A 27823-nucleotide genomic window follows, 5' to 3' on the forward strand; every position below is an offset into this window, starting at 1 on the left:
CGCCAATTACATGAAGGTTGACTGCCATAACAGAACATACAATATGTACCATAGAATAGCCAATAGGATATTAGTGAAATCAATTACTAGTAGGTACATCTTCGTGTTACTCCTACTGCAGATACGAATATTTACTTCGTTTTGGATATTACTTATCCAGAATTTATTCCACCAGTTCTTCTTCATCATTCAATATTTTATACAATTTAACTTGCAGCACTATAATATTATGTTTGTACTGCTGACCAGAATCTTTCAATTAGTATATTATCGTCATACCTGGATTGAATCATCTCGTGTTTTAAAAATGTCTTAGATAACAGATTGCCACTACTTTCACTACGAATTTCAGTCAAAAATACTTCCAACAACAAAATTGATTGATATTATTCAAGTACTTATATAATATATCATTTGTCAAGACACTTAATATAATCAAATCTGTTATGTTTTCGGCATAAAACAAACAAAAAGGGGCGTGGTAAGGTATAGAACTTGAGAAGGCTTACGTGGCATAGGTAAAATACACATACATAAAACGAGACGTACACCACATTTCCCGGTATAGTAAATTTTTGCCTTTAATTATCTCGTAAATTAAATCGACGATATACTTTTTACATTTATATAGGAAACCGACCACAACGGTTTTCTTGGTGAAGGTTTTAGATCTATTGGCGTGAGTGACTCCTCTCCTCTTACGTTAAAAAAAACCCCTAGAGGTGACAAACTGAGTAACCTATGCGCCCCTTCTGCCTCATCACAATCGATGGGCTCTGCAGTATTGCATTTTGATTGAGTGGTCGCTCCGCTTGCAAAATTGAAACCCGCGCAGTTGACATTCCACCCTGTGTGAGTTTTCCTATGCAAATATGGAAGCAACAAAGGCGAAGAATGAAAAATGGTTTTTGGTTACGCAGTCTCCAAAGTTACTTCCATATTCCTAATTTTGGTGACTAATATGACTAAAAACCATGGAATCTGATCACCAACCTTAGAATCAGTTCAACGGTTGACAAAAATAGCGACGTGTAAAAAATAATACGAATGCCATATTATAGAGCAGGGTTGGCGAACCTTTTTAGGTTCGCGTGCCAAAATTTGTCTGGCATGCCGAGCAGTTATAGCGAAAAAATAGTTTTTAAAAATTCTATTTAAAAAATGAGGATGTTCTAGATACCACTGACAGAACATAGCACACATATAGATTCATAACTTTTTTCAAATACGCCATATATTTCGGTCCACCAATTTGGAAACTGTCTGTCAGATTTACTACTACCAGCTTCACCAAAGTTTTTTTCCAATAAATGAAATTGTTTTTTAATGTATTAAATAGTTTGGTTCTTTACGCACAAATTGGCACCAGAATCGCTCCAATCAGATGAGTCATTCTCTCGCCACAGTGGTCTCAAGCATTGTACATCGATCAAATTTAGAGGTACTAGTATATGTGACGCATAAAGTCTAAGGACTGACCTATGCAATTATATATTTACACTTAAGGTGACGCATCAGTGAAACGGCAAATAATTTTCAACTGTAGGCGCGACGAAATTTTGGACTCGCTCGCATTCACTGAGAGAACGTCGAGCTAGAAACATGTCACTTTGCTTCGTGATGGCAACGGGCCAATTAATTCTTAAATCGTGTAAAGATGACTAAAAACGTTACCCATTTGCTTTAAAAAGAAAACATGTCAATGAATATATTATTATTGTTACTAATAGAACAAGTTAAAGTGCCCACCACCACCCGTCATTATATGCACAACCGTGGATATGCACGGCCGCTTTATATGACGCTTTAAACGTGTATAAACAGAACATAAAATGGTCGTATATTGGATTTATATGACAAATAATATTTCGTTTGACAGGCGTCATTTGCACCCGCGACCCGCAATCCGCGCATCGCCTAGCAACGATCTTTTTAGACCGTGCCTCAACTGATGTACGGCCTTAACGCAATGCTAATTTTTAAAGGTTATTTGCCTGCTATTTTTTGTCGGGGAATGGGACGACTGGCCTCCGGACAATTGGACGCCGCACTGTCGTAGACACGTGTAGACGAGGTATTTTAATCAGTTTCTATCTACTACTTAGTAGTTTAAATTCATTTTACTCTTAACATAATGTATTCTTTATCGCGGATTGAGAATTACCATGCCTAAGGCTTTATATAAAATAAAAAAACTCTTTTTTCGTTGGAACTTAAACATATGCACGATTAAATCATTGTTTACGTCTGCATATTTACGTTCTCACCAACTATTAAATCATAATATAATCATTGAAATATAAATAATAATATTGAATATTTTTTTTAAAGTACCTATAAGTATCTAACGTCTATTTATTTTCGAATTCCGTGGCGTCCAGTTGTCCGGTGCCAAATCGTCCTAGACTCTTTTTGTCGTCCTGTCATTTATTATTATTATAGGTATTTTTTCCCTTCAAAGCGTGCCATGCAAAATCATCTCGCGTGCCATTTCTGTTATATAGTGTAAGTACGAGTATCATATTTCGTGTTATTTTATGAACAAACAATTAATGATTTGTTGTTAAAACTGAGGACCTACATATAGGTACTGTATGTAGATACAAAGCTCACTTCTAATTAAAGTGGATCATTAATTTGTTTAGGCACTTAGTTTTAATCAAGTGTTATAGCTGATGCGAAACTTTACGTACAAAATGAACGACAAACCGGGATCTTGGTGGATTTATATTTCAGGATTAAAACATATTATTTAATTTACAGGTAATATTACCTTGTTCTGTAAGTTTTGTTTTAATTAATACGTAGGTACCCAAGCTACAGTAATTATTTTACTTAACTTCACAACAATAAAGAGTGATTACTTTGCTGCGAGATTTAGGTTCCATTTTAAAACTCTTTAACGATGTTAACTGACATTTCTTTTTCAAAAGACATTATATTAATATTTCCCAGCTTTTCGTGTTTCTTCAAGTTTAATTATCTGCTTCAGATTTGTTTTCTAATCCAGATTCAGTGACGTCCCGTGGGGGTAGGCAGATTGAGCGTCGCTTGGGGGCGGCAGTTACCCCCGTTTCAGACGGGACACCGGTATCGCGCTCGTATATAATAAGGATGCCTTTGTATTCGAAAAAAGGGACCTTTTTATTATGTTTATGAACGAACAGAGCTAATGAGTCAACGCATAATTTCGCGATGTAAATTAGAACATAAAACTGGCTGCGGTCATAAAAACATGTGTATCGGCGGCTTGAGAATGTAGCGGCCGACGGAAAAGTGTACCACACACGCTTTGACTCATTAGCTCGAGGCGATCATAAACATAATACAAATACCCTTTTATTCGAATACAAAGGCCTCCTTATTAAATACGAGCGCGACAACGGTGTCCCGTCTGAAACCAGCCTTACTCAAAGGGCGGCAAATAGAGGAGAATCTTTTTAGTAATAACGGAAATATCTTTCCATTAAAAAAATCAACTCACTAGTTGGAAACAAAATATATTGATTAGGTAAGTAATATAAAATCATCAACAAGACTTCATTTTTTTTGTCGGGTTCGCGATGTCTAGTTTACTTCCGTTGTCCTTGGACGTCACGTTCTTCACAGTCACTTGCAAGTTATGGAAGTTGTCAGGTGTATTTTTAAATGTACCTACCTACCTATCTGAAATCATAGACTCGCAATATTGTCTATTAAAGCAGAGATGGCATTTATATTAGATTTAGTAGTATACCTATATCTTGTTAGTAATGTATCCATTCTACACTCTTCTTAGATATTGGAGTCATGAAAGGATATAAAAAGTACTGTATAAAAAAATGTGGCGGCATTTTGGGACTGCCTGGGGGCGGCATTTTGTCTAGGGACGTCATTGTCCAGATTACGTATCTCAAAACACATTTTTAAATTGTCTGAAAGTGTATCAAACCAAGTAAAAATAATTAGAAGATAAAAAGAACTTTTTATATACAACGTTTTTAAATTTTTTGAATCATATAAACTTGACTTGACTAGCTTAAACGATCAAAAAAAATTGTACTTGATAGAAATAATACTGAAATGTCATATTGATTTCCATAGTAACGCACGTATATATTAATAATTTAGTTGCTAGGACCCCAGACCAATAGCAACCAATAATGGTATCGAAATAAATTTTCATACAAAATAGAATTAACTGAAAATGAATTGAATGAATGAAAATGAAGATGGCTAAAAGTATTAAAAAAATGCATTGGCATCGTGTTCTGATATATTCTAAAAGTTTCAAATGTCTAGCTAGTCGGGAAGTTAGTTAAAAATCGATTGCAAGATTTGTACTGAATAAATAACCACCGGACAAACAAGAATACGAGCTAAGAAAAAAGTGGTAATATCAAAATAGTGACATTAGTTAGTTGAAAAAAATGCGTAGGTACTTTGGCAAGTGCATTGACAGTTTTTTTGCAATTAAGTAATTGTAATTGCAAGATATCTTACATTCATACACCCACGGTGGCCGCGCGGCTTAAGCGTTGGACTATAAAGCCGTGGGACCCAGGTTCGAATCCTGGGTCTGGCAAGTACACAAATTGTTTTTCAATTTGTGTGTGTCAGGGTATGGACCTAATAAGTTGAGCAAGTGGCTGACATCCATTTCTCGTAAAAAACAAAATCTGTCAATACAAACCTCCACTCTGTGGAGACCATATGATCCTATCAAGATCGGACATGGTCGGGAAAAAAAATTGCAAGATATATCATATGATAATTAATTAATCTGGTATTCAAGTGAAAATATAATTCAAGAGTCAATATTAGTATAATGGCTATGCGCTACGTAAATCAACCGACAGAAGTGACGGAAAACTATTGACAAGCGAAGCGTCACGTGACCTATCACCCAGATGCAGTGATGCATTCCGCGCAACGGCTCCCTAAATCATTCATCAATACACTTCGTTAACCGTAACAAATTATCTAATTCATTATGAAACACGTGTATTTTAAAATATTATTTTTAAATGATAGGTGATGATTCCACCATGCTTAAAGCTTTCACCGTCGTCTATTATTCAGCTGCTTCCGGATTTTTATTCGGTTATTTACTGTATTTTAACTCAATAAATAATACAAAATATTTAAGAATGCAACATTCTTAATTGAATATATACTATAACCTTAATTTTTATATATGTATCTTCTTATTATTTACTGAATAAAAAGATAATTAAAATATCAAGTGTATAGAATAAAAATTTTGAGAGATTGTCTAGGAATCAAAGATAGTATTATTAATAAATACATTGATTCACAATTATAAATGATGGTCGCTTATATATTAAACGAATTTTCCAAAGGGTATCTGTAGCTTAATCGGTAAAGCTCCCCGTTCAGACAGGGATGGGTTTGAGTAGCCTATGCGCTACAACTTTTTCTACGTTTTTTTTATTGCATATATTTCTCACATTGTTCGAAATCATGCATATCATATGTGGCTTTATGGGTAAGCGAATAAACTACAGTATTTTTAAATTTAAATTCAAATCAATTTTTTTAAAAACTTAAGAAAATTTAAGACGTTCACAACATGACATGAAACATTATTATAAAGAAGAAGAAAAAATTAATAAAAACGATAAAAAGTTAAATATAAAAAGAGAACATAATATAAACATACAAAAGCAGTGAAAATACAATTATACATCTATAGAAGTTCAAAGAAGTACCTACACCGAGTTTGCTAAAGAGACCCTATTTTAAGAATTTATAAAATAGCGTCCACCTAAACTCACCTCACGCAAGTGGAATATTTCAACACCCGAAGCAATTTGGTTTAACATAGTTATCGCCCTTCCAAATTGGCATTACCACTGGCAGGTTGGTTATGCACCTTGGGAGAATAAACAACTGATGCTCTCTATTTCTAAAATAGTTATCAGGGACACACAGGGACATAAATGGACCAATACAATTTATTTTCATTACAGCAGTTACTAGCGATTCAAGAACGTTTTTAGTATGGCTGAGTTAGAAGGAAGAGAAAAAAATATTTTTTCTTAATTGGCAATATTGCATCTATTTTGTCCAAAAAAGAAAACGGACACCGCAAAAAAGAAAATAATAAAGGGCGGACATGCTCAACGTTGGTCAAAATGGTACTGCATAAAGTACTGCATAAAGTATTTTTATTACAAAAAATAGTACTTATTATTTTAAACCTCTCGATCTAATATTTTAGAATATAGTCATATTACAGTACATCCATGTGCAGTGGTGTTAAGTTTTTTTAAATTTATTAATTTTTAAAAGGATAATAAGGCTTCAAAATTATATAAATAGATTATCTACAACGTTTAAGGAATGTCCAGTATCATGCTTTTAAAATGCAATAAAAGCTCAATTTTGACCTACGCTGAGCATGTCCCCCCTTAAGTAGATAGGTGCTTAAATTTGTTATTTTTTCACCTATTTTTCATTATAACTAAAATAAATTATTACTTAATTTAAAATAAAACACAATGATATATTATGATTACACTTATTGAATACAATGTATTGGAATTGTCAGTTTACACCAGTGATGTGTAGCCCACGTGCGTGTATGCAACTCACGGAATGAACTTTGCAGCCTAGCAAGAATTTTGTAGAATGTCGGAGACCTATAAGATTTTATTATTTTTTTTACAAAAAAAGATTTACGATGAATGGAAATGTATCCGCTTATTAAATCGTGGGTCTCGGGTTCGAATCTCTAGTCTGGCAAATTCACATGTCGTTTTTTAAATGTGCCTTTGGATCCAGGTCATAAATCTAATGTATTAAGGGGGGACATGCTCGTCGTAGGTCAAAATTTAGTTTTTATTGTATTTTCAAACCATGATCCTGGACACTCCTTAAACGTTGTAGATAATCTATTTATATAATTTTGAAGCCTTATTATCCTTTATATTTATTTTAAATATTTGATGACTGCATAAAGTATTTTTGTTACATAAAATAGTATTCTTTTAAACCTCTCGCTCTAATGTTTTAGAATATAGTCATATTTCGGTACATGAATGTGCAGTGGTGTTAAGATTTTTTACGTTTATTAATTTTTAAACGCATTTATAAAACCATTAGTATAATTTATGACGAGATAATTTTAGTAAAATATTTACGATAAAAAAATATATTGATAATCTCTGTTATCCCAAATTTGACAAGAATTAGGCATTTTATTATTAAAAAATGGGCAAGATTAACACATTTGAAGATAATTCTAAAGATACTTATTATAAGCTATGTCTTTGACCATTCAAGTGTGATAAACATCCTACGAATAATGATTGCTTTATAATAATTATTGACCTAAGTATAAGGTAGAGATTTTTTGAAATACGCCATTTCTTTTGGCATTCCCCAGTGGTTAAGCTACAACATACGGCCGTAGCCATAAATTGATAAAACTTAGCAAGTTCGTCAATTTGGAACGATTTAAATATTAATTATTATTTATTATTATTATATTATTAGATAAACAATTTAGAACGAATTTAGCGACAAGAATTAGCGACGCGATAAAAAAAATGCAGGACATCACGGAGGATTTACGTTGGTCATTATAACGTACTCATATAATACAAAGTTAACGTGGAAATTTTGCCGCAAATTGATTACCAGCCTGCCTCACCATACTTTTTCACCATACTTGCCTGCTTCACCATACTTTCATATAACCTGCCGCCCCTAGATTAAAACATATAAATGCAACGAAAAAAGTTTGTTGTATTTAATTTAGCTGTCCTGAAATTAAGACTAGGTATACAACAGTTTGTTTTTTCGTCCACATTTTGACTAATTAAACGAGACATCAAGAATAGATTACACAATGTTTCATTGTACAGAATGTTTGATTTATAACGTCAGATTTAATATAAAAATAGTAAAATTATAATTTTGTCATACAACTTATACAAGTGACAAAATTTTACTGTTTGATATCATATTATGAGCTCTGGTAATCATCGTAATGTTACACAATGTGTTTGTAGTTTTTCTTTAGATAAAAGCCTTAGCAACTCGGAGAAAAATGAAAAACTATTTTGAAATCGAGATAAGGAAAAAAACAAACACAAAAACGTCTTAAAAACATGAAGATTCTTTAAATTCTTTGTGAGGAAATCTAATTTTATCGTTAGATTTCGGTCATGTGATGAGAAAACAATTTTCGCCAGTCCAAAACTCTCGGGAAAACGCTTTTTCAAAAAAGATTTTTCGTATCCTTAATGTCAGTGTACTTATAGCTTCGTTATTTTAAGATTTTCTGACATCTTTTATATATAAACTAAATATATAAATTGGCTCTGAAAAATAATACTTTAGGTACCTACCTACACAATCTGTAATTAATCTGTAATTTTCTGAAAAAGCATGGGTAGACTCATTAATTGTAAAATTGGATTTATGATACTATGTCTCTGATTTACAGATATTTTACTCGATATCATAATACAGATACTATTATGATCTATGAATAGAAACATATCCAATCCTAATTACATTCATGATAGATCGCGTGACAATATAGAATACTTTATTATTATGATTTCTTTTTAACGAAGATGGAGGGCCACAGATTTCCGCTTTTACCTCGTCGCTTTCAGCTCACACCCTCGAATTTTCCGGGTATATTCCCCTTGCCCAGACACTCCGATTAAGCAATGATGGTATGCTCATACGTGCGTTACAGTGACTGTCGTACTCGTATGTAATTATCATGTATGCGTGGCCTATTGGTTCTAATTATTAAGACCGTTTATGTCATCCGCGCCTCGCTTTCCTATTTTTTAGACAATGCGACATGACAATATTAAACGTAAGCAAAATCGCAATGCGAAAATTAACCCAAGACAAGTCTTAAAAGTGTGTAATGTATAGAACGGTAATCTGGTGCATGACCAAAAACATAGAAAGATTGTAGGGCTCATTCGAGTGGAGCATACTGCGTAGTATCTTCGGACCCATTAATGAGACACGGTTGGGGCAGAGATGATTCAATTGAAAGTTGTATGTTTTATATGGGGACCCGCACATCATACATACAGTCCATCAAATTTCTTCACATAAGGCTGGGCCATGTACATATGATGGACGAGTCACACATGACAAAGAAACCGACATTCTCAAAGCCAGAATGCAAACGCAGACCTGGTCGGCATCGTACAAGATGGAGGGGTAGTATCGAGTTGGATTTATAGACCTTGGGCGTTCTAAACTGGAAGGAAGCAGCATTGAAAAAGTCTGGCCAAGACCCACATAATGGTTGTAGCGCCAGGAAGATGTCTTATTTTTTTTTAAATTAGTGTAATATGCCAAAATAATGCACATATTATGTGTAAACTAGAAAAAGGATGAGTCAAATCAACGTCCCTGCTTATCTGGATTAGTAAATTTCGCATAAAAAACATGAAAGTTCACTTACAAAATACACCAAAGTTCAATATTTTGCAGGCTCTGCTGAAAAATTGTGGACTCCCCTTTTATTTCGTACACAGTTGGTACCTATACATATATTTTTCTTAATTTCTACATTCCTTTGCGTACCTATGTTGTAATCATTATCAAGAATTCACATCTAGTGTGAAATAATCTATCCATGCCAGCACGAGTAGGTATAACATGACATGTTACAATATGATACAGTTGACACCCTTTTTAGGCAGTTCTTGCGGTTACCGAAGCATGTGTTTCGATATATTACCGACCGCACACATTATTATCCAGAAACACAGGTATGATCTACAACAGAGTTGGCGAAACTTTTTACGTACGCGTGCCAAAATATCCCAAATATTATTTTTTGACTGTCTCACGTGCCGAGCAGTTTTTCATAGGGAAAAATAGTTATAAGAATTTTATAAAAAAAAGTTATAATTATTGAGTTTTTAAGTATTATGGTATTACTTAGTTTGGTAATTAAGGCATTCTCTAGCTACGGTGGTCTCAAGCATTGTAAAATGATTGCAAATCTTACATAATCAGAGATTCGTGGCGTAGCTTCCCCCGCCGCCTGATGAGGTCAGTCCAATAATATTACATCTGACGCATAAAACCTAAGGACCGATCTATACAATTTAAATTAAGAAACGTAATGCTTATTCTTGAAGAGTATCTGCCTGCTATTTTTTATACAATGTGATCAGTCGTTTAAGCATAAATTTCGTCGTTTCCGTTTGCGCATCGATTGATAAACATTACTGCTAAAACGATTATTAAAAACTGAAGAAAATACGCTTGGTTATGTCGTCATTATTTTTAATATTATATTACAATATAATATATATTTATTTGTAAAACATTCGCGTGCCATAGGTTCGCCTTCACTGATCTAAAGCCTCCTATATTTATTCCTAATTGAAATCGCGGCTTAAATTTGCAATAGAAATAAAGCTTATTCTGTATTGCATTATATGAGAAATCTAATAGACACACTAAAGACAATGCGAAATATTTTTATATAATAAGCACAGGGTGTTTCGGCAGAATAGTAAATATTTTAGGAGGTGGTTGTTATATTTATTAATTATTTAACGATATAAAACACAGAAATAATTTACAATAGTTCAAAAATCCCACCACCGAGTTCGATACACTTTTGCGGTGTTGGAAATAGTGCGGGTAGCTCTTCTCATGTCGTCTTGGTGTTGTATTTGTCTATATTACCACGTCTTAAAATATGTAATATTCATTCCAAAACAACCTGTACCTATCTATAACCTCTTTTTTCATGCTAAATATTCCAATTTTGAAATACCTACATTATTTCTACTTCATAATTTGAATGATAGAAGTTCTTCAAAACAAATGAATGTAGTATTAGCTTGCGTGTGGTGTGAATAATTTTATTAAAGTCTCATTTAAAAAATAGTTGTTAATAATGTTAGATGATAATAATATTCCACCTCTATGTAATATTAATTTCACTACCAAATAACAAGTCCCACGCCACATTTACTCTGATGAGGAGCAATACATACCAGGCAGCTAGTACGAAATATTAAATGACATAATAATAACAATGGAATATTATTTACATTTTTAAAATTATAAATATTATAATGGTAGTTGCTATAAATAGTCAACATAATACTATGGAGTACCTACCATACTCCAACACCGTTTATGAGTCTAGGACAATTCGGCGCCGGGACAACCGGGCGCCACGCAATTGAGTGAAATTCGAAAATAAATAGACATTCGTGAATTATAGGTACTTTTAAAATATATATTTATATTTAAATTATTCTTTAATACTTGGTAAGAATTCAAATATGCACACTTATATAATGGTTTAATTGTCAATAGGCCGCCACAGACGTACAGTTTTCGTAACAGGTTGAACATGCCAGTTAATACGTAATGGCGACCATACAGCTATCTTTGGTAGATAATCTGCTGCGCCCATAGACGGACAGTTTTAGACCTGCCAGATGTGTGCCAAGTTCAAACTGCCAGCGACCCCCACTCCCGTGTTTTTGTAAAACTGTTGGAATTTCGACTCGCCGAAAGTTCTCGGGTGACGTTAGATGTTGGTAACGTTAAGTAGAATATACCGCGCGATACAACTGCGGCTGGTGTTGCTTGTTATAAAATACAAATTCATTTATTATTAATAATGTAATAATATTATGTACGCGGAGATCGTAAGTATTATATTTTATTTATTTTTACGAGGGTAAAACAAAGTTATAATTATTTATGTAAACATATTATTTTATACAATATAATATAAATGTTAAAATTTTAGAGAGCGTTATAAATATTAAGTTATTGTGAAAATATAGACTAATAACTCAGTATTCAAATTTTATTTATTGTATGTAGTGAATATTATAAATAATTTAAGACGTTCACAACATAAATTAATATAGGTACCTAATTGTGAATGACAATGTCGGTAAATCTAAATAAAATTTATGTATATATTTTAATAATACCATAGTAATTAATTATTATACTGATGACTGATCTAAATATAATTTTGTGGCATGCTTAAATTTATGGTATACCTATAATATCAATACCTATATAAATATTACCGTATTCTAAAAATATGACCAAATAGATAAATACTGACTCATATGTCGATTAAAGGGAATAATTTATTCAAAAGAAAACATTATAGTTCATATTTTATATTTACACAAATGTGTATAATATTGTTTCGGTGAATCGATAAAATACACAATCCACTAGCGAAATCATGATTTATTTTACCAACGTCATTGGTGTGTATTTTATGTCAATTTGTTTCTAATAAAAACAATTATAATCATAATAAATTCAAAGTAAAATTATTCGTGTACCTATCAATATTGTTCAAGTATACCCTACTTAAAACTAATTTAACACTACCCCTGTGTATTATCTCCGCGAACTTAACCTCTATAGTTTTTGACACTTGCTCTGCCACAGACGATAACTGTACGTATATGGACACATCTGTTGACAGTTCGACAGATTTAAATGGGGTAGTTAAACTGATCTGTGGTGTCCCCACTAACGTACAGTTATTGAACAGTTATTGTTTGTGCCATGTTCAACCTGCTACTCAAACTGCACGTGTATGGGAAGCTAATATGTTTAAATTCCAACGAGAAGTCTGTTCTTTTAGCTTTATATAAAGCCTTAGGCATAATAATTCTCAATCCGCAATAAAAAGCATTATGTTAATAGTAAAATGAATTAAAACTATTAAAGTAAATACAAACTGATTAAAATCCTTCATCTACTATAAAATCGTAACGAACGTCTACTTATTTCTTTCGACAGTGCGGCGCCCAGTTGTCCCATTCTCCACTATTATCATACATAAATTAGTACCTAAAATTAAAATTTATGAAAAATAGTTAATCACTACACATTAGTAATATATACCAATTCGCCAGTTCGATATAATACGAAATAATTTCAGAATCAGGAAAAACAGATTCACAATTTTTGCTGGCAATCTTTATTCGGTACATCACAAGTTCTCAATTTTCACAAAACTCAGAACATCACGATAATAATTATTTATAAATCTCATGTACCTATTTCAACGTGTTATTAATGCACAATTCACAAGACAGTGACATCGATAGGTGTAAAAGATTCTAATCATGTTGGACTTACTGCTCAAGTAAACGAATGGTTGTTTAATTCAATTCGATTCTTATAATATAATGTATTATATGCATTACGAATTACTATTTAAAACATTTACAATACGATATATATTATACTTGTTTTCAAGTTATAAAAGTAAATAGAAAGTTGATATCAATATAGAGTGAACATTAAAAACACAGAGAAAAGTAAGGAGGTGTCTGCCTAGAAGTTTAAACGGAACCTATTTTAATAAATTGTAAAACATTATTCATCTAAATCCACCCTCACATAAAATAATATATGGATTTTCGAAAACACAAGAATTGTCTACTCTTCCAAATGATAGGATTGATTCTAAACTTTGGAAGAAAAAACAATACAACCGAAGCTCCCGATTTTTTATTTTACCAAGGACACGCAGATCATTTATTGTATATGTAAATATTTTGAGTAAATGTAATACATTATACATCCACAGCGTTTTTAATTAATATTCCACATTTATATCGTGAATATCACGCTAAAATTTCAAAATTATTCGTATTTTATCAACTTGTGAGGCGTCAATATCATTTTTTTTTTACCCAAGTAGAAAGGAGTGGCAATTCGTACTTTTCTTGGCGAGTTTTTGCAACGGAACCCACAGTTTCGCATAACTCTGTTTGGGAACCATTGATAACCACAATCACCAAATGAATCCTCGGCGATAATATCAATGACTTTAAATGCATAATAAGATGTTTAATTAAATAATTGTTATTAATTAAAATTGAAAATGGGCACAAATCGAGTCAATGCGATTCGGTCCAATAACAGCAAAACACTGATAAGTTTGATAACTTTGCGCTAAAAACTATCGGGAATTATTTACAAAATAAATTAATAATAATGTCAGTATATTGAATATTAAGTCAAATGACATTGGAGACTGATATAAGAATCATCTTGAAATTGCGGATATTCATGTATGAACGACTCCTACTCAAAATATGATAATTTAGTGCTGAATAATTCATCTTGATTTCAAATAATTTAATAGTAAAGGATAAATTACGAGAAACAAACAGATGTTTTACGTATGAAGAAAAATAAGATAGGTAAATAATATAGCAAGGCTAAACGTTCGTACCTATATTCCTTAAAAAAATAGGTAAGTATTAAAGTTCACATAACAATCAGGAATTTTTTTGGAGAGAAGATTTTTAATCGCATATTAGCACAATCAAAATTTGATTCTATAGATATATATTTTAATTAGTGTTATAATACATATTTAAATTGGTGAAATTTGAAATGAACATTAATAAGTATAATATGTATTATGGCATATAACAAGAATGTCACAATTTCGCCAGTCAAGTCTTCAACTCAAATATGATAATCTTAAACACACAAAAATATTTGGAGAGAGGCTTGAATTAAGTATTTAGGTACCATTGATTTAAGTACTTAAAGGTAATCATTTATGGGAGGATGAGTTGTTATAACTCGATTTTTGATAATTGTACGCTAAGTAGACAAAAAAATATACAAAACACTACATTGGTAGATATTACCAGTAGGTATACAGGTAGATAAAATGCCTTAGATGTACTTGGATAACGTTTGCAAAATATAATGAGTAGAAAATTACTTTTAACTTAATTTTTACTCTGTTGGAAAAATGCTTTTTGGACCTTACTCATAACTCCTCGTCTCCTCCCATCATTTCTATACATATCGGTACTAATTTGGTACAATATTAATGAGGAAAATCGCTGAAAATAGATATCTACAATAATTGGGTAGGTCATTATTAAGAGAGTGTACAGACCTAACATGATCATTGTTTAAAATTAATAATAACAAAAAATATATTTGGTTTATTTTCAACATTTCAAAAATGAAAAGAAGCCCTTTTTCTTCTTACCTACTCAATTATTGTAATACGCCTTCCGATTTTAATTCAGTCAATAGCTATTTCATATTTTACACGACGAAAATTCTAAATAGTTATCTTGTAAACTTTAATCAAATTGTAGATAAATGAATCAAATTTAGATAAATAGGTGTCTACAAAATTATTGGAGTATTACAATAATCTGTGTGAAATCTAAATAGTAAATTTAATATACAATAAAAATTTAAGAAATATAGTCTTAAAGGGGGTAAACCGCAACCGCAGACTTTATACGAGGATTGGTTGTTAGCGATTCGTTCAGCCCATTGGGTTCATACTCTAACCTGCACACATTGATTAATAAAAAAACAATAAACCTATTTTTTTATATTTGACCTAGCCACGGGATTCGAGGTAGCGATAAGCGCATACGTTTATATTCTCTACCCCACGGCGAGCGCTGGATGTGGAACTCCTGATGAAGGTATACATTCAATATAAAGGCAGTATTGCTGAGAAGATTGAATATGGCAAAAAAGGAACCACGGGTCACCCCGTGATATATTACAATAAGGAACTGTTCAAATTATGAACACATTTGAATATAGTTATCTTATCTCGATTTGAATGATCACGCGAAGTCATGTAACACTAAAAAGTCATGTTATTAAATGAATATTAATTTTTAAGTGTATTAGTTTTGAAATTATCGAAGGAACTGAATGTTAAGAATTATGCAATACTTGAATACGTCATTAAAATGTATAATTTAGAATAGAATAATGGCGTGTAGAAATATTAAGTATGTAGAGTTATTCAAATATTTAAAATAAGAATACAATGGAAATTCTGAATAGCATGTGGAATATTATACTTACAGTATTCGCCAAAACTTTTCCGGGGGCGCTGACTGTCGTAGAAAACGCGCTAAAATCGAATAGTTACTACAAACTAAAGTTTTTTTACCACTCGAAATCAACAGATTCGTATTAAAAACGGCAGTCGTTAAACCGAGGCCTTTTGGATTGATGCATGATTGACAAAAATTGTGATATCTCTATCAACCGGAGCTCGACAGAAAAAAAAACTAACGATAAAATTAATTTTACTGAACCGAGTCTGTTATCTCAAAGCGCGACAGGCAGATAATAAGCCCGGGGTTTTGGAAACGATCCGCACTGAATGGTGTCCGCCGCTCGACTGGCGCGAAGAGGGAACCAGAGTGAATACTCCGCTGGAACCAGAGAGTACAAAAAAGTTGGATCGCGAACGGATCGGAGTGTACTACAAAGTTTACGTCGGCGCTTTTGGAACGTCCCGAAACGCGGCGCAGCTTCCGCCGAACGCTATGGTTTTTGTATGTCCGAAGAGGCTCGCTTGGCATGTCAAACTGTGGTGCGGGAAATTAATTATTATTGTTTTTATTAAATCTCTTAAACACCCTCCAGACGTTCCGATTTGGTTCACCAACATAATATTGTATATTTTAGTCTATGGCCATCTCAACCAAATCTCGTGTTGCTTTTAGACGTTTCAATTTTGACGAGTTGATTCTTGTTTCTTGATCAGAACCATGCCTCCAATTTTCATCCAAATCTGCAATTTTTACATCGACATAATGACATAAACATAAACGCCCACGATAGTCGAGCGGCTTATACGCCAGCTTATAGTGTTGTGGGATTCAGGATCGAATCCTGGGTCTGTCAAATACACACATTGTTTTTCAATTTGTGTTTGGAGTCAGAGTATGTACCTAATAGGTTGAGCAAATGTCTAAGATCCATTTCTCGAACACAGAGCACCCGGATTTTGCCCAAAACCTTATTTACTGCGGGGGATTCAAGCCATCGCCGATCGGCTTTAAGACCAGCTAGTCCACCGTGGATTGAAAACGTATTCGTATAGTGACTAATTAATATCTTTATTTTTCTGATGCTATAATACAATAATATACAAGATAGAAATTGGATGCATTAGTTTACGTAATGAATAGATATAAGTACCAATACAGTATTAATTTTATAAAAAAAAACAATTCACTAAAGAAATGGTTGAAAATATCTAAATCTAAATCTTGGTTCCAATTTATGGCACTAGTGTGCGTTGATTGTATTTCATCATCCCCTGTATTCTCAAATCATCATCAATATAACGACTAATAACAGATCCTCGTAGGCAGTAGTATTACGAAATGTCAACTAACAGTGGCCTGAGACAAGTTAGTTATAAAAATGGATGTCAAACAAAATTAAGCAGGAATGTCCTACTATAGCCACAATCTACAATCAAGCCAACTACAATAATTATTCTCAAAAGTTATATTACTAGGTACCCATACCAATTAATACATGCATTGATTATTATTTATTTTCCATGTTTAGGGAAAGAGATAGATAGACAAGAAATAATACGATTTTGGTGTGTTTAGAAATTTAGATGGATTGTAAACCTAAGTAAAATAAATAAGTAACATAAGTTTTCAATCACACTGTAATAGCTCCACTAAATGCAACCGACCATTTTGGATAAACAAAGAATAATATTAAGTATTAATTTTTATTAATTAATTTAGATTTTTTTTTACTTTTCATGAAAACATATTTTATACAAACATAAAATAATATATTTTTGAGAAACCCTGTCAGATTTAAATGGCCGCACGTTTTGGACAATGTTGGTACGATACGATATACACGATCTCTAAATAATCTAAATGCCGAGCGATTTACGTGATTGTTTACTTGAGCAGCTTACTCCTCAATCATCATCATGAGATCTCCCGCACCAACTATATCTTCGCATTTACATCCTGATTATGAGAACTTTTCGCTCATAACCGAGATCTAAACGTCATGTAAACTAAACCATCGGTTTTGAACTAATTATACACGGGCCCGCTTCTGAGTTGCAATTATTTATGTGGACAAGCCTTATTACCGTCCAACTAAAATGTTACCCCTACCAATGGGAGTTGGCTTCAGATTTTCTTAAAAAAAATAATGAAATTCAACAATACAACATGCAAATTATTTGTTTTTAGGGACCCTACTATTAAGCCACTAAACCCTTAGTGAAAGTAAAATTATTGGAACTTGCAGTAAATCCTCTATTTAAATATTATGTACCTACAAAGAAATATAGCTCTACGTTCATTTACACCCACGATGGTCGCACGGCTTAAGCGTTCGTCTATTTTTAAGCGTTGGTTCGAATCCTGGGTTTGGCAAGAACACAATATTGTTTTCAGTAATTTGTATGCGAGTCTGGACCTAATAGGTTGAGCAAGTGGCTGACATCCGTTTCTCGTAAATACAAAATCTGCCAATACAAACCTCCACTCTGTGGAGGTCCATATGATCTTATTAGGATCGGACATGGTCGAAAGAAAGAAGAAGACGTTAACTTAAAACAATTTTAATTTGAGCATTATAATATCAGCTGTAGTAAGATGGCAAAACATGTATATTATTATATCTGTTTTTTTCGCAAATTGTATGTATATCTTCAGACTCGTCTCAGTGAGATCTACAAGATCTCAAAATATGGTATGTCTATATGTAATAGGTTGGGAGAAATAAACTGTGTTTATATATTGTGATTTGAAGTTTAAAATTGCTCTCCTGAACAATTTAGAAAAACGGACATATCGAGTTTTGACATCATACTACAGATATACAAATTGGAGAAAATATGAAACATTGGACTCCGTGAATCCGTTTCTTTAGTGTGGAGAAATCCAAACTACCGAGCACTTCGTTGAGGGTTTGGGAGAGGTTTCTGCCACCCACCAAGTTAATGAAAATGTTCTGGATAGAAAATTCACACAACGTGGCGGGTACTCTGTTACTAGAATGTGTATTTTTTGCAATAAGGAGCTCATAATACATACCTACTTTACACCACACACATTATATATTTAATATGTAATTCACGCCAACTATTAAAATTATACTGATAAGTTTACTTAGAACTATTATGATTTTTAGGTGACTGGTAAATCATTAGTTATAATCATGTTTGGTAAACAATAATTATTATAACGTTATTATAATAAGGTTAAAAATATACATATTATATACTAACGTCTCTTTCTGGAACACAATTCCTTAGGAATAGACAAATCGTTTATTTTTATAGTCTTGTTGATAACGGTGTCATAATCGAAATAGGTATCGAACAGAATATATATATATATATATAGTAATACTTATATACCTATTCACCTTTTTTAAATGGATTCTATCAATTAAATCCTTGAAAGAAATTATTAGCAGATATAAGCATTCATAATGAAAGATTGCGTAAATACATGACTCTATACTTCACGAAGTAAAATATTTTATTTTATAAAATTATTTCCATTTGAATATTTATAGTTGATGTCTGTCCCCTTGGCTACCTTCAGCATCCCAGCCCACCCCCCCCGCCCCCATCCACTATCGGACCACCCGATTCCCCACCAGAGCCTCTACGCAATCTTCGCTACACGCGTAAAACAACGACGCGCACTAATGCAATGTTTAAATTATATTATCCCGAAAATTAGGATAACATCCAATTAATGTACTTTTAACTTTTTAAAACCACTTGAAAATCCACGAGGAATCTATTAGTGAAGGTTTCAGACCGATAGCATCATTTAGAAATGGTCGTTTTTATAATAATAAATTATTAGGAGTACGAGATTGCCTCCAAATTTAAATAACATATATTTTCACCGTATTAGTATGTGTGTACCGAATTACAAGTCTTTGGGTATACGGAATGTAGACGAAAATTGGGCACGATAGAAAAAAAATATGGTAAATGTGCCACAGAGGTGGACATGAGATTTTACAACTTTCTTTTTAGACCAAACCAAACCTACCCTAACCTAACCTAACCTAACCTAATTTAACCTACCCCAACCTAATATTACCTCATATAAGCTTAGTTTGTGATAATAGTGTATATAAAAATTTCAAATTTTCAATTAACGATTATTGTATCGAAAAGCCGATGCGCCGACAGAAAAGGGTATTTATTATAATTGTCTACATGGAATAAACTGATTTCGTCAAAAAAAATATATAAAAACTCGTGTCCAGCTCTGCGGCACAATTACCAAAAATAGATTTCAGAGTCAATTTATGTTTTTAAATAATAATATGAAGTATGGTAAACCTACTCATATTTAGTTATATGTGAAAACTAGGCAAAAGTACTCGTAGATTAGCTGTGTCCGTAATTTTCCATAATAATAAATTCTGTCAAAATGCCAGTGAGTGCCATGTGCCTCTGTGTTGAGGGTCGCTGATCGAGGCTGACTTGGATATCCGCATATTTCAGGATCTATGGCAAGTTCATTCGCCAGAATTGCAACTGTTATTATCCCATCTCGGGAATTAATTTTACTAGACCTTGTATCAATTGAAACTTGTTTATTGTTTGAAATCCTGGCTTACTACTATGTATTCAACCAATAAAGAAAAGCTTATTCCATGATAATATATGCGGTAAATTATTATGATTCCGTAAAACATTATAGAACTCAGAACAAGGTCTTGACTATGATAAATATATTTTTTTGTATAATTTACTATATAATATATACTTGAACGATCGTTTTTTCTAGGGATTACAATTCGGTAAGCGCATAGTCTTAACAATAAAAGATTTTTTATGTAGTTGTGAAGCAATAGGAGTCGCATACAGGTTAAGGCAGTATTCTGTGAGGACCAAAGTCGTTTGTTCAACGCGTGAGTGCTTCCTGTGCTCCTGTATGGTTGCGAGACATGGCATCTTACTAAGCTTCAAAGGAGTCCGACACTTCGTGAGGCTGTGCCACAAGGGTTGCGTCGCCGTGGCCGGCCCTCCCTCACGGCAGCGGTGCTACAAGAGTGATCTACGCGCTGCAGGTTTGGCACGGTCGGAGGTGCTAGAGTTGGCGATGAACCGAGGGAAGTGGCGCGAACTTGTGCTTGCCCTATGCCTCAATGCTGGGTCGTACCAGGGTGAAAGAAGAAGAAGCAATTCAAACATTACCGAAAGTGCTAATTAGTCAATAATTTATCTTATAGTTGTAGGGTAACAACAACATAGAAATAACCAAAGAAACGAAATAACAATACGAACTCGGGAACAAATCTATTTGAAAATAATTACAAGATAAAAAGAACTTTTTATATACAACGTTTTTAAATTTTCTGTTGAACCATAATATAAACTTGACTTGACTAGCTTAAACGATCAAAAAAATTTCTACTTGACATGTCATATTGATTTCCATAGTAACGCACGTATATATTAACTCATTCGCTGCTGACTATATAATGAGATTTTAATTAGCACCTTTAAAATGCACGTTAATTACATCGATCGGCCGCCTGGTCATTACGCGCATGTGCGTCTTCAGCGTCCAAAGTATTAATAATTTAGTTGCTAAGACCCCAGACCCCTGGCAACCAATAATGGTGTCGAAATAACATTTCATACAAAACAGAATTAACTGAAAATGAATTCAATTCTACTTAAAGATGGCTAAAAGTATTAAAAAAATGCGTTGCCACCGTGTTCTGATGTTTCCAAAAGTTTCAAATATCTAGCTAGTCGGGAAGTTAGTTAAAAACCGATTACAAGATTTGTACCGGACAAATAAGAATACGAGCTAAGAAAAACGTTGTAAAATATAGATGCCGGCCGGGACTCGCACTCGTATCCATGCGTCTTTTTTACTTAAATTCATCCAATAACTATGCGTCCGAGATATTTATCGATTTCGTTAATAATAGGTATTTACTTACCTCAATTCCTAAACGACGTCAGGATCACTCCAAATTTTAGTTTTAACGTAGATTTGCTAATATTTTGTTTCATTCAACGAATAATTTACAAGAATGTAACATTTTTTATGTTCCTAAGTTATATGTGTTCAATAAAGAATCTTAAATAAGTATCTACATAATTTGAAAATAACTGAAAAAAACATCAAGCAACATGCGCTTCTGAAATGTCGTTAATATTGGCAATCAGCTTTTATTCAAAAGGTTTTCTGGTAGGTACATATGTTTCTAAGGTGTTTTCAAATAACGTATGTTCAATAAAGAATGTTACATTCTCAAATCTTGTGAACTTTTCGCTGAATAAAAAAAATATTGAACACAAAATCATAAGGTCAAGAAATAGTTACCTATCAAAAATTGTATGGATATTTGTCATAAACTATATAGAGATATACTTGGACATACAGACTACAAAAAACACAACTCAACCACTGACCACCAAACCAACTCACCTCATACATTTAGATGTAAAGCATCAGCAGTTTGTTACGCCTGAGAATGTCTCAGGAGCAGTTACCCAAGACTAAAGTTGCTACGCATTCAAGTATGCATTGACTTATTTAATAAATATCCCCATGGCAGAGAGGAGCACGAAGAACTAACATAGTATATATCAGACGGTTCAAACGCCATGAAGTAGATAGTATTATATCATTCTCTCATTCATCCACTCATGTACTACCATGGATGCCAAAATTCAGGCCATGACCGAACTACACCCGGTTAATCGATGGTTTGATGTAACCGTGAACTCGAAAATAAAGCATCTCCATCTGTCTGATTATATTATTATGATATAATATTATTTTCATTGTTAGCGTGCCACTATGGATGAATGTTAACCACGATTGTTCCGTGGAAACAACTTACTTCTAATCATGAGCAAGCACATTTTTTGTTATACAAATTCTAAGACACTAGACTTTCTTTTTGAACCATAGATTTCCTATACATAGATACCTAATATGATGGATAATAAACGGTTTTGACAATGTTGATAATTGAAGCAATCGACATCAAAAATACACGTAAAAATTTTTGAAGAATCAGAACTCAGAAATAATGGGTACTGAAATACATAACGGGTAAGGCGTTAGCAGGTAACCGACTCGAGTAAGGAAGAACCGGGTTAAACTTACACACGTGTCAAGAATACGTTTTACGTCGAATACTGAAAACTGCTCTCGGTTTATGCATTTACGCTCATTTAATGTTGGTGTATTACACACACTATTGCACGTGCATAATCCGTGCTTCATTTTTCGTAGGACACTCACACATTCAAAACACTGCATCAACATGCGGCGTATTGAATATAGCCTATCGGTATTCTATTTATTATCTGTTCTGTGGTTCTGAGAGACCAGAAAAATTTAGCTACGAGTATCATTAATCTTTGTATTTAATTAATATTAACAATATCTTTAAAGTCCCGGGTGCTGAGTATCTTTGCAAGTTTACCATAAATAATATGTAGGTTTTCTTCACCTCAAATACATAATACCTATATAAATTTAATACCATAAAAGAATATTATTATAAACGTCGTCATGTTAAAATTAAGATTTCAGCCATAATATTTGATACATACATCAATGTCCATGGCTATATTACTTTTTAAAATTATTATTTTTTCAACTCGTGCGACAATCTTCAATTTCCATCTAATTTAATATTATAAATATACCTACAGCGAGACATGGAGAGGTGTATGTTGGGCATCACGTGAAAGGACCGTAAGAGAAACGAGTGGGTTAGGAAGCAGACAGGAGTACCTGATGTAATAGACGTTGCCAAACAGCTGAAATGGAGATGGGCGGGGCACATTGCTCGCCGAAAGGACGGCCGCTGGACAAATGCCGTCATCCAGTGGTACCCAAGGAGCACGAAACGGCCACAGGGTCTCCCTAAAAGCCGCTGGATTGACAAACTGGTGATTGAGAAAGCTGGAAGAATCTTGGGGAGGCCTTCATCCAGAAGTGGATTGACACCGGCTGATGATGATGATGATGGTACCTAGTACAATTTATTCGGCAAAATTTTCAATGAGTTTGTAATTGACTCGTAATTTTGAAGAAATTGCAACATTCGCGTTTCGTATTTGACACAAAAATTGCCACATTGATTTCCAGTGGTAGAAGTTTTATACGATTCTACAAATTATTATTTTAGATGCCAACAGAATTTCCTGACGTGCCACAATTGTGCACGTGTGCCATAAGTTCGCATCCCTCCCTTAGGTAACTGTATTTTTAGTAAATACTGGAAAACTGACGAGTAAAGACATACGGGCGCGCACATAAGGGGTGGGGGGGGGGGTTCTTAACCTGACCTCTCCTCCCCAGAAACGAAAAATACAAACTATTTATGTAAATGGAATATTACTTCTTCTTCTTCTTCGTCAGGATCTCATGACTGAAAATCTGACCTGGATTATTTCCCTGTCGACTTCTGAACAGGTTAGTCCCACTCCTCTCGGCATTCTACGATACGCAAGGCTTATGGCAACTATCTGGATTCTTTAGCATCTAATGTTACAAAATATATTTTATTATGGCCATTATGCCTCGCGCATCCGATAACCACTCGTGGTTGCGACAGCTCGCAATACCTGCAGGCCAGGTGTTAATTGAAAGACTCAAAATGCGGAGCGTCTGGGTATGGATAATGTACCCGTATAAGTTCGTTATTCCGCGATTGAAGCGACGAGAAGCTCCCGCCGCCCCCACCAAACCATTTCTCTGCGTGTGGAATTTGTAGACAAACAATATTTTTATTCACTTCAACTAATATTATAATATCGCTACCCATTTATCTAACCTCTATAATACTACCCGTAAAAATCAATGCTTGTATAGTTTAAAAAATAAATCTATCTCTGCGCGGAGCTCTCAATCAAAAATGTGTGTTATCAATATAATATAATGTGACCATCCTCGATGTCTCTCTCGAATCCCCAAGATACCAGGACCTGAACAGAATCATCACACGTGAGTTCATCGTCTTCCCTCGGTATTATGTGGCGCCCAATTAAGGACACTTTGTATAAGTATGTAGCTGACATACCTACTTCATGAATATTAGGTATAAGAGTATTAATCTAGAAACTATACTCAAAAGTTAGAAATTAATTCGTGTTTTAATGGACATGATGTATTATATTGTATAGGAGCTGCATTATGAAGCTATCATCGGAATAATATTATCTAAATCGTAATCCGAATTGCTGACACATTTAAATTTAATGGCTCATTGTGTAATAGTTGCACATATTTATAAACGGGTGCATCATCTATTTAGTGCAGGGGTGTCAGGAACATATATAATAATATATCGTCACCTTACTATTAAAACCTCGTAAGTCTGTTTGATAAGAATGTTGAGGGGAAGAGAAAAAACGTAATAAAAACAATATTTTAAACACCTCTCTAATCGATGAATCTGCTAACACTGGTTGTGGAATACGAGGTTTTAATTTCATGTTTGAAACCTCGAGACTTGCGAGTTTTTTAAATTTGTCGATAGATGGACAGCATACTAGTCTAGATAACCAAGGTTTTTATATGATTCCAAAATTTTCATCACAGAATTACATATTTTAAAATATCCATTAGAACAAATTTGTGATGTGTGTTTATCTCACTTATAAAGTAGACGTGCCACGCCCCCCCCCCCATTGCCATATCAGCCCCCCCCTGTGGGGGCCAGGCTTCATTACCTACATATATTAATAATTAATCGCCCCCTTTCTTACGGGTACGATTTGTTATATTTGATAAATTTACTTAAAATAGAATTTATAAAAGGTAGCACACAAATACGTCAATTAGAGAAAATTGAATTTAGTGGATTCTTGATGCATAAGATAAAAAAAATAATAAGTAATCTCCTAGCTAAATCACTTGAAAATATTTATTTGTGACCAGATAGAAATGGCTGATGATTTTATTTACTGACAAGATAATCTTGTTTTTTTTTTATTTTTATATTGGCATTATTTTTAGCTGACTGAATTTTTTATATAATTTATCAAAATTACGCATTTAAAAAAATGTTAACCCTGGCTAACTATGCCCATCCATAGAGTATAAAGTATGTATTGACACTCCTCCGGAATAGCTGAAATTTCTTCACGCGCGAACGAACGAACCTCGCATCTTTTTTGCGGAAGTAGACTCATCCCAATATACAATTTTGTCACAACATAAACATTGTTTTTCTTAATAGCAAGTTCTGACTACTTTATGCAGTCTTCTGTTGCATAAATATTTTTATAATCGACAGTAGGTCAAACGGTTTTCTTCTGTGTTTTGCCCCATCATCATGTTCGCCCCTTTCAAAGATAATAATATTATATAGCTTTCTCCAATCTTCTATGATATCCATGATGCCCAGCACTCCGATATTCATGAACCTGGTGAGGGTATTGTAGAGATTTACCTTAGTGTTGGTTGAACATGAGCCTTCATTTGAAGTGACTCTGTAAACCGTAGTTGGATATTTAGAGTAATAATTATGATATTGACTATTAAATAGTTAAATTTTAACTCGCGTCTTTTAAGGTTTTCTTAGTAGATACCTACGGTGATACCTGACACCCACGGTGGCCGCACGGCTTAAGCGTTGGACTATCACGCCGTGGGTCTCAGGTTCGAATCCTGAGTCTGGCAAGTACACATATTGTTTTTCAATTTGTGTGTGAGTCAGGGTATGGACCTAATAGGTTGAGCAAGTGGCTGATATCTATTTATTGTAAAAACAAAACTTGTTAATACAAACCTCCACTCTGTGGAGGCCCCATATTATGATCGGAAATCGTCCGAAAATATATGTATATATATACGTAATATTAATTGATTTTGTATCTACTTAATCCTATTAGGATCGGACATGGTCGGAAAAAAAAGTAGATACCTATAGGTAGTAGGTACCATGCAATTAGGTTTGGATACGTAACGTAATATAATATCTATATAAGTATATATAATTAACTATTTTTTTTATTCAACGAATAATTCACAAGATTTAAGGATGTAACATTCTTTTTATTGAATATAAGTTAGTACATAATTTTGAAAACACTTTATTACTTTATTAAACACTTTATTACACTAAATTTGGAAAGCGCTTCAGAGAGTATTGTAAGAGCCATCAGTTAAAATTTGTCGCAATTAGATAGGATACATATTATAACATTGTGGTCAATGTGCGTGGGCGCGAAACCCGAGAGACGCAGGTTCGATACCTGCTGTTTGTCGTATTTTTTTTGAAAAAAGATTTTTTCTATTGGTTATAATATATTTTTTGTTCTATATCTATATATATATATATATATATATATAGTATGAATGTTCAATTTGAATATGAATTTTTATTTATACTATGGGTGTTATGGATTACAACTGACATCTTTAGAGTGAAGAAGGGAGGCTTTTAAATGACCGAAAAGAGTACTGTGTACCAACCCTTGTAATTATTATAGTGATAATGATAATGTCTTTTTGGTCCTGGTACAACAGTACAACAGTACAACAGGTGTAGACTGGAAAAAATGAAGATTTTGATATGTATCTACCTAAATTACTGACCAAGTTCCGTATCAGCTGGAAATACATAGTTGAAATAAATAGACAAGGATATAGTAGAATGAACAAGCCTAGAAAACTAGAAAGCTACTAACCAGCATATTTGGCGACATAATAATATGATGAGACTGAATTGAAATTATCCCGAACCATTTAATATCGAATCGTACCTACGAGTGCTACGACTAACTGTGTCGATGTGTTAATAATATGGAATATAGGAATTTATATTTGTTTTAATGTTTTGTAAAAATCTGATTTAAGAGATTCCACTTGATTAAAAATGAACCTATTATTATGTATGTACATAATATTGGAGTGGGACAATTTAGTCGTAGAATATAAATTTTCCCGCGCAAACGTTAAATTTCGTGTTGTATATGATAAATAAAATTGGTATGTTATATTAATTATTATTA

The 27823-nt window shown here is 33.3% G+C and overlaps 1 protein-coding gene across 2 annotated transcripts in view; it reads right to left on the minus strand.

Annotated features, from left to right (window-relative positions):
* Positions 1 to 16198, minus strand: part of LOC147072842 (fibrillin-3-like) — a 198139-nt gene extending 181941 nt beyond the window's left edge. For both annotated transcript variants that reach the window (XM_085945756.1, XM_085945757.1), the window contains exon 1: positions 15874 to 16198. The gene's annotated coding sequence lies outside the window, so the exon portion shown is untranslated. The remainder of the gene's footprint in view (positions 1 to 15873) is intronic.
* Positions 16199 to 27823: the final 11625 nt, after the last annotated feature.

Source organism: Rhyacophila brunnea, unplaced genomic scaffold (assembly GCF_057557595.1).
Source record: "Rhyacophila brunnea isolate RB1 unplaced genomic scaffold, BYU_Rbru_1.0 scaffold_19, whole genome shotgun sequence".
In the NCBI taxonomy this organism is placed as follows: domain Eukaryota; kingdom Metazoa; phylum Arthropoda; class Insecta; order Trichoptera; family Rhyacophilidae; genus Rhyacophila; species Rhyacophila brunnea.